Raw genomic sequence first — 7,391 nt, 5'->3', positions numbered from 1 at the left:
ATATGCTTTTTATTTTGTAATCTGCAAAATACTAATGTGCACACCCTTGAGAAAAACATCCGCGCATTGTTCCTATAAGTGAAATCAGACATTGACTACACGGCATTCTGGAGTAGTTGGGGTCTACGGCTGTCTTCCTCTTTTACTCTGAAAAATATTATGAAATTGAGAAGTGCTATCTTTGATAGTGTCTCCTGGGAGCAGAGCACGTGATGAACAGACTTCCACTGTGGAAGAGATGGGTGAGGAGGTTAAGTAAATTTTCTTTGTGTAGTTCCCATTAAACTTCAATCAGAGTTACAGAAAGAAATTTCCTCCAGGCGACTGCGAATACAGGTATTGGTTTGACTTTAATAAAAGTCATAACTGATCTCTCTGAGGTCTCTCGTGGAATGAGCTCAGCAGAATTCAGGCAGGTCCTTGAGAGGAAAAGCGCCCACTTAAACATCGCATTATCCTAATAATCCCATTCCAGAGCCGCGTCCCATTATTTTAAAGGTCTTCATTTGCAAATTGTGGTATTTGAAAGTTTTCTTTTTACATTATTGCAGAAAGCAGGATGGATCTTTCTGAGGGCCGTACACCTATTTACAGACTCCCTCTCCTTCCAGGCCCGCGTAAGGCTGCAAGGTGTAATTCGGCCGCTCTGCACCTTTGCATCACTGCTTTGATTAAACCACCTGTTTAAAGCTACACCTGCTTTGGAAAGACTGATTTTAATGAGATTTGTTAAGAAATAAACAAATTCATTATTATTATTATTATTATTATTGTTATTTGAGTTGGAGTCTCACTCCGTCGCTCAGGCTGGAGTGCAGTGGCATGCTCACGGCCACCCCAGCATCGACCTGTTGGGTTCCGGGGCTCCCTCCGCCTCAGCCTTCCAAGTAGCCGGAACTACAGGCGTGAGCTACCACACCGGGCTAATTTTTTGATTTATTGTAGAATAAATATTGCCTAGGCTGATCTTGAACCCGTGAGCTCAGGCAATCCTCTCGCCTCGGCCTCCCAAAGTGCTAGGATTACAGGCTTGAGCCACCACACCCAGTCAACAAATTCATTATTAAGAATAGCCACGGTCAAGATGGAGATCAAGATGCCACTGTCCCAAGACTGAAATCTCATCCACTCAGTTGTTTTCCAACAAATCTTCTCAAGGTATCTGCTACATGGTAGACACTCTTCTAGGCCCTGGAATAAAGCAGGTATCAAAATAGACAAGAAATATGCAGTCTAGTAAGAGAGACACGCAGGGAACAAGTGAAACTTTTGTAAGATCTTTTCAGATAATGATAAGAAGACATGAAAAATAAGATTGGATGATAGCCAAGGTAAGGATTTGGGATGAGGCACCTATATAGAGAGTAGGGGAGAGGGGTCAAGACCACTTTTGGAAGGTAACAGGTGAATTGACAACTAATCGACAAGAACCATTCATGCGAATATTTCAAGGAAAGGGGACTCCAGAGTGCTATAGTTTGGATGTTTGTCCCCCCAAACTTCATGTTGAAAGTTGATCCCAATGTTGGAGATGGGGAATAATGGGAGGTGTTTTGTCATGGGGGCAGATCCCTCCCTGCAGGGGTGGGTGGTTGAGTGAGTTCTTGCTCTATGAGTTCCCACAAGAGCTGGTTGTTAAAAGGAGCTTGGCACCTCCCCAACCTCTCTTGCTTCCTCTCTTCCCATTTGCACATGTCAGCTCAGCTTGGCCTTCTACCATGAGTAGAAGCTTCCTGAGGCCCTCATCAGGAACAGATGCTGGTGCCACACTTCTTGTACAGCCTGCGGGACCACAACCCAAATAAGCCTCTTTATAAATTACCCAGCCTCAGATATTCCTTTTAGCAACGTAAACAGACTAAGACATAGAGAGAGGGTATAGCAAAAGTGCTTAATGGAAGAATTTCAGTGTCACCGGAGAGTCCTGAATGAGGAAAGATGCATCTGGAACGATAGGAAGGGACCAGGTCCTGCAGAGCCTTGTGGGTCTTAGTAAGGGTCTAAATTATATTGTACCCCCAAAATCTCTCTGCTCTTCTTAGTCTGTACATAAATTTTTCTTAGGATAATGCCTGGCGTTCTTTCTGGAAAGTAGAGGCAATTGAATGAGAGTGAGGAAAAGTGCAAAGTGGCCCTGAATCCCAGCTTTGCCCCTCTACTTGTGAACAACTTTGGGTAAGCTTCCCCAGCCTCTCCCAGTCCCATCTACCATTTCATGAGCAATGGTATCAAATGTCTGTGAAAGTGCCCCGCCCAGTGGTGACACTCAGTAGGCACTTGATCATTTGCAGCAGAATCTTCATATGAAGGAGCCCCTGTATCTGCATAACTTCTGGGGAAACCTTCTTTTTCTTAAAAGACCATTGTTTAAATTGAGGTCAGGCCAGCTATCATGGATCACAAACAATCTGAAGATATTAACAGATCCTAGGTAGGCAGCCTTGGTGTAGTGAGGCAGGTGCTCAGTTCTGGTCCTGGCACTGCTGGTCACCAGTCAAATGATCTCAGGAAACTGGGCTTCAGTTTCCAAGTCTGAAAATCAACATTATAATTCTGGCTCCACCCATCTCAAGAGTTACAAGGGTTTCAGATATGATAACATATGGACCCATGAGGCTTTTTATAGGTGAAGTGTCAGCTTCATGGGCTCCTTTTCCTGACACTTCACTCTCCATCCAGAGAGGGCAAACTGCTAAGACCCCTGAATACGTCTCAAAGCCACACTAAGAGTTGGAGGAGCGAACAGCAGATTCCTCTTGGGACTTGTCCTGGTCTTAATTCTCTACAGAAATTAAATATCTTCACTTATGAATTTTCTGGGAATGTTCTGTAATTTATGGTAGTCCCCCCTTATCCACAGGAGATACATTCCAAGACCCCAATTGGATGCCTGAAACTGTGGATAGCACCAAATCTTATACAAAGGCTGCCAAAAATGTATAGACATTTTAAGAAAGGAAAAAAGTATTAAAATGGTAATACTCAATATATACCAATAACAAAAGAAGAATACAAGTCACATTTGACTTCTGCAATTACACATTGCTACTATAATTCAATTCAACTTTGAAAAGTAAATACATAGATAACATCTCTTAAAATGAGCATACTTTAGCTGGGCTTGGTGGCTCAGCCTGTAATCCCGCGTCTTTGGGAGGCTGAGGTGAGTGGATTGCCTGAGCCCGCGGGTTCGAGACCCGCCTGGGCAGCGAGACCTCATCTCTACAATAAATCAAAAACTCAGTCGGGCGTGCTAGTGCATGCCTGTAATTCCGGTTACTCAGAAGGCTGAGGTGGAAGAATCGCCAGAGCCCAGCAGGTCGAGGCTGCGGTGGCCGGGAGCGGCCACTGCACTCCAGTCTGGGCGACAGACTGGAAAAAAAAAAGAAAATGAGTATACTTTTTTTGGCACCCCGCAAATACTACATTTTTTTCCTATACATGCATATGATAAAGTTCAATTTATACATTAGCACGGTAAGATATTAACAATAACAAGCAATAAACAGAACCATTATAACAATATACTATAATAAAACATATATGTAGTCTCTCTCAAAATATATTACTGTACTGTACTCACCTATTTTCAGACCGTGGTTGACCACAGGAAACTGAAACCACAGAAAGTGAAACCACAGAAAAAGGGGGACAACTGTATGTTCTTTGTCAGATTTTAAATGACTTTAGTCTAATTCTTCAGACAAATGTTCTCTCTCTTTTTTTTGAGTCAGAGTCTCACTCTGTCACCCAGACTGGAGTGCAGTGGCACGCTCACGGCCACCACAGCCTCAATCCGCTGGGCTCATGCGACCCTTCCGCCTCAGCCTTCCAAGTAGCTGGAACTACAGGTGTGCGCTACCACGCCCGGCGAATTTTCAATTTCTTGTAGAGACAAGGTCTTAGCAAGTTGCCCAGGCTGGTCTTAAACCCCCGAGCTCAGGCAGTCCTCTAGCCTCAGCCTCCCAAAGTGCTGGGATTACAGACTTGAGCCACTGTTACTGGCCTGTGTTCTCTCTTTTTGAGAGGGTAAGAATATTCATCCCAACGGATACCCACCCTAATCCCTTCTTTCTCCCCTCCACCTTCCCTTTCTTTCCCTCATTCTGCTGAAGCCGAACCAACAGACCAGCGTCCCCTTGGGCCACTCAGGAGTCTCATCAGGATCACCATAAGGCCATAATCAGTAACAGGTCAGCCCAGTTTGCAAAGCAAGTGTCATAGTGTTGCAGGCGTTCTAGCTTCTTTGCCTGATTAGAAGGTCCCCTCGGTTCAGGATTGCAAAGAGGCTTCAGCTTCCCTTCACTTCTGCCTTTTACAAGAGCAAAGGGACACAGATAAAAGAGGCAGGCATGGCTGGGACCAGGCAGGGGTGAGTGTCTGCTGGGAATGGCCAAGGCAGAGCTCAGCCTCAGATGGGAAGAGTGGAGGGGTACAGATGGCAAGGCTGGAAACTGGAGAAAGTCAGAATAGCTCCAATACAGTATTCGCAGATAAATGTATTTCTGAACCTAAGCCTAAAAGGACAGACACGGGCATTTAAGACACGGGCACTTGGATATAATGCAGGAGAATGAAAGGAGGCATGTAAATATAGAATCCGCTGAGGTTTTGCTTGTTTGTTTGTTTCATTTTGTTTTTTTCCATCTCTTGCTGGCTTGGATGCAGGTCTGTTTCCAAACGTTCTAGAAATAAAGATGGGTTTAGGGCAGGGTGGTGGAGGGGGCTGGAGGTCTCTCCACCAGGGAAGCCTGATAGCCCACATTCTCTCATTGGATAGCTACAACAGTCCTGTGTAAGACAGTAGGATTGATCATTATACTCATTAACAGGTGAGAAAACAGAGTCTGAACCTCTGAGACACAGCTTATAAAAGGCTGGGCCTCTGCTTAAGTCACTGGTTCCAACCCTGTACCTCCGAGCTGGCCAGAACTCTTACTGAGACCTTCTCACCACCCTCAGCGCCTGTCCCACCCCCATCACCTGCACCCCAGAGAGAAGAATGAGAGTCCAGGCCCCTCAAAATGCTGCTTACTGCTCATTAATTGGAAGGAGAAGAAATGGACCCATCACTCCTGCCTATTTAACGGAACAATTTGTACTGATTAAGAAAGGCATTTGTTCAAGTCTGCAAATCCTTTTAAGAACTAGAATTCACTTCTGTGCTGAAAAGGCTTGTGCTCAGAGCTTCTAACTGATGATAATTACTAGTCAATTATTCTTTTGTGAAGCCCTTGGGCCCAGCAAAGCACCTTGAGGGGGTGGTGCCTGCAGACCCAACTCTGCCAGGCTGGCTCCTCCAGCACCTCGCATTAGGAACCGGAAGCCACGCTGTTGGGTGCTTCTCTCCCTACCCCCACCCCCACCTCCACCCGCAAGGGACCAGCAATAGGCTCCAGGCTGGTCTGCAGTCCATATTTTTTTGCCAGATAAAATACAGGTGTGACAGATGGGTCATAACCCCCAAATTAAGTGTTATTTACCTGAAATTTAAATTAAATTAAACCTTAACTGGGCATCCTGCATTATAATTTACTAAGTCTGGCAGCCCTTTCCCATGAGCCTGTCTCTTGACGCCTTCAATCGTGACTGACTGGGTAAAAATGCCTCTTCTCCTGGACTTCTCAAGGTTTGGGGTCCCTGGAATCTGTAGGGATTGGACTGATGCCTTCTATATGCCAGGATTGGTACTTTACATAGTCTGACTCATTTTAATTTCCACCACAACCCTCTGAAGTAGGTATTCTTAGCCTGTTTCACGGATGAGGGAACTGAACGTCAGAGAGTTTTCCTAACCTTTTCGAATTTACTCCCTTATAGGACCAAATTTTGGTGTGTGTGTGTGTGTGTGTGTGTGTGTGTGTGTGTGTGTGTGTGTTTCTTTCTTTTTTGAGTCTGGGTCTCACTCTGTCACCTAGGCTAGAGTGCAGCTGCACAATTATGGCTCACCAAAGCCTTGAGCTCCTGGGCTCAGGCGATCCGTCTACCTCAGCCTCCTTAGTAGCTGGGATTACAGGTGTGTGCCATCAAGCCAGGTTAATTTTTTTAAAAATGTTTTTGTAGAAATGAGAATTTGCTATATCACAGCCTGATCATGAGCTCCTGCCCTCAAACAATCCTTCTGCCTTGGCCTCCCAAAGTGTTGGGTTTGTAAGCATGAGCCACTCTGCCTGCCAGGACCAAGATTTGAATCCATGTCTGTGGATTTCAGGGAGAGAGAGGACACAGCTATGTGATATGACATCTCTACTTTTGTTTTCTCTATAAAATGGGAGTAGACCGTAAAGATAACAGGCTCACAGGAAGCAACAAATGAGATGCTGTACTGACAGAATCACCCCACAACCTGGCACAGAGGTAGGGTCAGTACATGAGGCTGGTTTGGGGGCTCATTTCTAGTTTCCACCTTGGGTAGATCCAAGGTCATCCATTACCCACGGCAAGGCAGTGTGACCTGGAAGATTCCATTTGGCAGAGGCAGTAGCTTTAGCGATGTGACTGAAGACCAGGAAATCCCTGCAGCTCTGCCCTGGTTCAGGGGTCCCAGATATTCTGCTGCTAGGTGCTGTTTTGTTTATAAAATGAAGGGAAATTGTGCTCAAAGCCTAGTGTGTGGCGTAATGGATTAATGGTTTGATGGGACTTTTGCTCTCCCAAATCTATGAGTAGTCCAAGGCTAGTGTGAACATTCTCATCACCATTCCCTCCCCCACTAGGCATCTCCCAAGCTATGTGTGCCTCATCAGAGGCTCTGGGCTATCAGACTTGTGAGGACAATGTTCCTCAGCGTTCCATCCAGGTGATCTTGGATACTTCCCTCTCCCTACCTGAATGTAGGCCCCCTCTCCTTCCCATAATTTGTTGTTTGACTGGACTTCCTTTCAGAACCTATACCAGTTCTTTCCAGGTAAGACATGGCCCTTCTCTTAGAGATAAATAAGTACTAGATCCCAACACCCCTTGGCAGCCTATCAGTCTGCCCCATACTAGTTAGGTCCCAAAATAACACAGGTGAACAATTGGAAAGAGTGCTAGGAATTGGCATTCTCAAATACCTTTCTAAGCCTTCTGTAGAAATCCATGGAATGTGTGGTTGTGGATAGTGTTGAAAGAAAATCCTGTGCCTAAGATGCATGTCTCAGAGGGCTTCCAAAGTTTCCTGTTACTACAGTAACTGAGCAACTGACTGCTGAAGAAATGACAGGGGGCAGAAGAGATCAAGCCCAAGGGTCTCCCAGATCTCCATGAATGTTTAGCAAAGTTAAATGACAAAGAAATGGCCTAGAGCTAGGTACATAGGTAGGTATTTAAGTGGTTAGCCTTAGGTAAATAGGGTATGTTCTTAGCACAAGTGTCCAGAGGAAGCTTAAACTCTGAGACACTGTGTCCTT

This window comes from Carlito syrichta, unplaced genomic scaffold (assembly GCF_000164805.1).
Source record: "Carlito syrichta isolate Samal-C Ts95f unplaced genomic scaffold, Tarsius_syrichta-2.0.1 Scaffold307331, whole genome shotgun sequence".
Classification (NCBI taxonomy): Eukaryota; Metazoa; Chordata; class Mammalia; order Primates; family Tarsiidae; genus Carlito; species Carlito syrichta.
This window is presented reverse-complemented; position numbering follows the sequence as displayed.